The 4,866-nt window shown below is 44.9% G+C and overlaps 1 pseudogene; it reads right to left on the bottom strand.

Annotated features, from left to right (window-relative positions):
- Positions 1–654: 654 nt before the first annotated feature.
- On the bottom strand, positions 655–3,502 carry LOC112313049 (EP300-interacting inhibitor of differentiation 1-like; annotated as a pseudogene).
- Between the last annotated feature and the right edge of the window lie 1,364 nt (positions 3,503–4,866).

Here is a 4,866-nt window from a genome sequence, read left to right as displayed (position 1 = left end):
CTAGGCAGGGCAGTTCCCAACACCTATGTACCCCAATGTTCATAGCAGCAAAATTTACAATAGCCAAGTGCTGGAAGCAACCTAAGTGCCCATCAGTAAATGAATGGATCAAAAAACTATGGTACATTTACATGATATTATGCAGCAGAGAGAAAGAAGGAACTCCTACCCTTTGAGACAGCATGGATGGAACTAGAGAGCATTATGCTAAGTGAAATAAGCCAGGCGGAGAGGGACAAATACCATATGATCTCACCTATAAATTGAAATGAATCAACAAAAGAAAAAAGCAAGCAAAATATAACCAGAGACATTGAAATTAAGAACAAATTGACAATAACCAGAAGGAAGGTGGTAGGGGATAATGGGGGGGAAAGGAAGAAGGGTTTTCAGGAACAACTATAAAGGACAAATGGACAAAACCAAGATGGGGCGGAAGCAGGGGAGGGAGGTGGGGATGGCTGGGAGGTGGGGATGGGGGGGAGTAGTGGGGGGTAAATGTGGACAACTGTAATTGAACAATAAAATAATTTTTTTAAAAAATAAAAATTTTCATTGACACAGAACTATTTGGAATAAATCCAAGAAACAATGGAATGTTGGGTCTCTCCTCAGATAGTTTCTTCCTCTTTAACCGCATTTAACTACTCTCTATCAATATTCACAGGCAAGTTCTTCCTTCAGATGATTGACAACCATAACTGAGAAAAGCTCCTCAATAAAAGCTGACTGATCAAATGGAGTCTTCTCATAATGCTTCCAAAACTGCCATCCAGAGCTGCTCCTCTTGCTCTGGTTGTTCTCAGAAACATCTTGTTAGCTTCTTCAAGGGTCGCTAATACTCTGTAGCCTACACCACTCAGCAGCTCCATTTCCAGATAGTCATAGTTGTCCTCCCAGTCACCAAATTCCTCTCCCTTTATTATGGGGATTTGTAATGGGATCTGGAAATCAGTGTGTCCAGGAAATATTAGAAAAAATATATTTATAGGATGTCCTTACCCCCACAAGTCTGAGCTGGGGGATGGGACGCATGGAGCAGGGCCATTGAGAGTTGAGAACAGGCCTGGGGAGGGAGGTGAATGATATACTATTACCGAATGAACCCACCCCTGTGCTCCCAGGGTGTCCCCCCGTACTAGGTTTACCTTGCCCACTGCCAGGGAAAGACATCTCTCAATGCCAGAGATTGGTGAAAAGGAAAGGGATTATTTATTTAAAAAGTTATACAGACTTAGAGTAATGACTTAATGTCTTCATTAAAAATACTGAAGTCCTTTAGAATACCCACAAATGCACACAGTCCTTCCTTCTCCCTTTTGCCCAGTCCAGGGTACCATATCTCAGGAAAAGAAGTAGAAGTCCGTCCATGGTTCAGGCAGCCCCTCAGTTCAGGCACCATCAGCTGTGTTGCTGCCACAATCTCCAGTTAATCCAAAACCATGTGGCACCTTCTCATGGCCCATTAACAAGCATGCTTTCACCCCTTTTCTTCCAGTCAAAGTCTCTCCTGCTTCCTAAGCCATGTGGCAAAAAGGGAGCACCCTAAAGCTGCACAGTCTCAACTTTTGCCAAAGCTGCAGGGTCCCAAAAAGCCCCAGCATGGCTGCTGGGCCTGGGTTTAAATCCCAGTGCCAATCTTCCTCTGCAGTCCCATTTCTGACTCTTCCCACAATCAGTTACACCTGCCAGCATTCCCGTATTTTTCCAGCTTTACTGGGCTGCCATAGTACCGTATTTTTTGGAGCATAAGACACACTTTTCCCCCCAAATTTGGGAGGAAAATGGGGGTGCATCTTATAGTCTGAATGTAGCTAACCTGGCTTGCTGGGGAGGGTGGGGGCAGCAGTGGAGCAGGGTCACAGGAGGCAGAAGCAGGGTCACCACTGCAGGAAGCCGGCAGCAGCAGGAGTGGGGCAATGCTGTGGGCCCTGGGCTAGGAGGAGGGGGTGTCCTAGTGGTGCGAAGTAAGGGAGGCAGGAGCAGAGTCCCTGGTACGCACACTATAGTGCTAAGGAGGAGGGTACAGGCGGTGCAGGCATGTTAGGAGAAGAAAGTCTGCGGCACCTGTACACGCCTCCATTGTGTGACTGGTGTGTCCCCCATTAACATTAACATAGGCAAATTCCACTGCAGGGTCACCTGTCAATGTGGCCCTGCAGCTGCTGCAAAACTACAACTCCCATCATGCTTGGACAGGTTGGGATGATGGGAGCTGTAATTTGGCAACAGCTGCAGAGCCACACAGGTTGTGCAAAACTGCTGTCCCCATACAAGAGTGTTGTACAACCTGTGGCCCTCCAGCAGCAGATCTCCCCTATAACAGTATCAGCAGCGGATCCCCCCATAACAGGGTCAGCAGCAGATCCCCCCATAACAGTGTCAGCAGCAGATTCCCCCATAACAGTACGTCATCCACTGATGTTCTCAGCTACAGCGCCCCCATAACAAGGAAGGACACAGTGCTGATAGGTCTGTCATTACTGTATTTTGTTGTAGAAAGATACAATAGCATACTGTAGTCTCCTGCTGAATCTACCGTAATTGTGGAAAGATGTCAAGCAGAAAAGGGTTTCTGCTTTAAAGGGTGTTATTAAATATATTTTGTTGTAGAAAGATACAATAGCATACTGTAGTCTCCTGCTGAATCTACCGTAATTGTGGAAAGATGTCAAGCAGAAAAGGGTTTCTGCTTTAAAGGGTGTTATTAAATATTCTACCATTTCTTTTGCTTCAATTTTTTTTTTCCTCTTTTCCTCCTCTAAAACCTAGGTGTGTCTAATGGTCTGGTGCGTCTTATAGTCCAAAAATACGGTAAGTCCAGGCAGGTGTGGCCCCATGGCATGGAGCCAGTCATCTCCAAGCTCTGCTGCAGGTGCTGTAATCAGGGGGCGTTGCCTCCCAGTTGCATCCTGGGTGGAAGTCACTCCCATCCCCCTGGCTCAAAGCTTGGCCATAGCTATTTAACATACCTATGAAACCAGTTAAAGGTTATAGATATGTTAAACGACCGTTCTAGAGGTTATCTGCAAAACTGTGCTATTCAAAACAACGTTCAATGGCCCTGCTCCATGTGTCCCATCCCCCAGCTCAGACTTGTGGGGGTAAGGACATCCTACATATATATTTTTTCTAATATTTCCTGGACACACTGATTTCCAGATCCCATTACAAATCCCCACTTGTGGGCCTCACCTTGGCTGCACCCTGTTATACCTTGTACTCACTTTCAAGTCAGGAACCCCAATGTGGCCTGGCCAGGGCTGGGGGTCTTTAGCATGGCCTCCTTTGCCCTCTGGCTCCACCATTGGCTGGGCTCCCTCCTCCTCCATTGGCCTTTCCTTCTCAACCTGTGGCAGGGCCCATTGCGGAAAGGGTTTGTGATGGCTCTGGTTCCCGCTGCTTACCACCACCTGCAGGAGCTCACTCTTACCAGGCATTGCATCCATCTATAGATCATTTCACTCTTCACACAGCTCAACATCTCATGCACTTCTGACATTGCTCAAATGGCTTCACCTCTTGCAAGGCGTTTTCCAGCCATTTGTACTTTCTGTTATCAACTGATTGTTCATTTGCTCATTTTTCTATTGGATTGTGCCTTTTTCCTGGCTTGTGGGAGTCCATATATTCTGTATATTTAACCTTTCTTATATGCTCTTTCATTATTTACATGTCTTTTAATTTTATTTTCTTTTGTCATGTTAAAGTTGTTTGTGTTGACATCAAATTTATTGTCAATTTATTCCTGTATATTTTTTCTTCATGTGTTTTGTTTAAAATCTTTCCTCCCACAAATCAAGACAAGAGAGCCAGCTTTAAGCTCATTGCCCTCAAGAAATTGCTCAGCTTCTATCTAGCAGGTGAGCTCAAGTTTCAGGACCCAGAAGCTATCCCATCCCAATCCTCAGGGAATTGGCCCTTCAGCATTCTGTACTCAGATCTGATGATCCTCTCAGGCCTTTGTGGGTTCTAATGTTCAAGCTGCCTTCAGGCTTCCCAAGTTTCTTCATAACAGCGTTCAGGTATGGCCTAAGCCCCTGAGACTCCCTGGCAGGCTTTGGACTCCAAGTTCCATCTGATTTCACCTGAAACAGTTCTCTGAACCTTGAGGCCTGAATATCCACACAGATTGAGATGGCCCTGGCCTGGAAAATCTTCTCATGTGCCCTGATGCCATTCAGATCTGTTTTCAACCAAGCCACCTGGGTGAGACTCTCTCGGAGCTTAAAGATGGTTCAGAATATGGAGAAATTAGAACAGGGACATCGGAACAAGAACAGAGCTTTCTGGACAGTGATACTGACAGACAGTTACTTTAAGGAGCACTGTAGGCTCTGGTGTTTTGAGTCTGCTCTGAGGGAAGCTGTTGAAAGGACTTCATTGACAGAGGTTGAGACTTGGGCTGCTAAAGCCTTCTTTTAGTGACTAAAGAGCTTCTGGAATTGGGAATAGCGAAGATAATGAGGTGAATTCTACTGTGCTCTGTTTGGAGTGAGGCATTATCAGACAAAGATATAAAGCAACCACAATAACTGCACTTTGAGTGGTAAACACTTGGAATTAATGGAAAGATTCTCATCACAGAAATAGAGACTATAAAATATTAAAATATGATATCAGACATTAAAATTCACTGGATGAATCTCAATAGCAGGACAGAGGTGACAGGAGAGGTCAGTGAACTTGACAATAGGTCAATAGAAATTATACTATTTTAAGAACAGAAAAGGAGGGGGAGACTGGAAAGATAAACAGAGCCTCAGGGGTCTGTGAGATAATATAAAGAGCTAAATGTGTGTCATTGGATTCCCAGATGGAGAAGAAAGAGATATCAATGCACAAAAAAGTATTTAAAGGAACACT

This window comes from Desmodus rotundus, chromosome 2 (genome assembly GCF_022682495.2).
Source record: "Desmodus rotundus isolate HL8 chromosome 2, HLdesRot8A.1, whole genome shotgun sequence".
In the NCBI taxonomy this organism is placed as follows: domain Eukaryota; kingdom Metazoa; phylum Chordata; class Mammalia; order Chiroptera; family Phyllostomidae; genus Desmodus; species Desmodus rotundus.
This window is presented reverse-complemented; position numbering and strand designations above follow the sequence as displayed.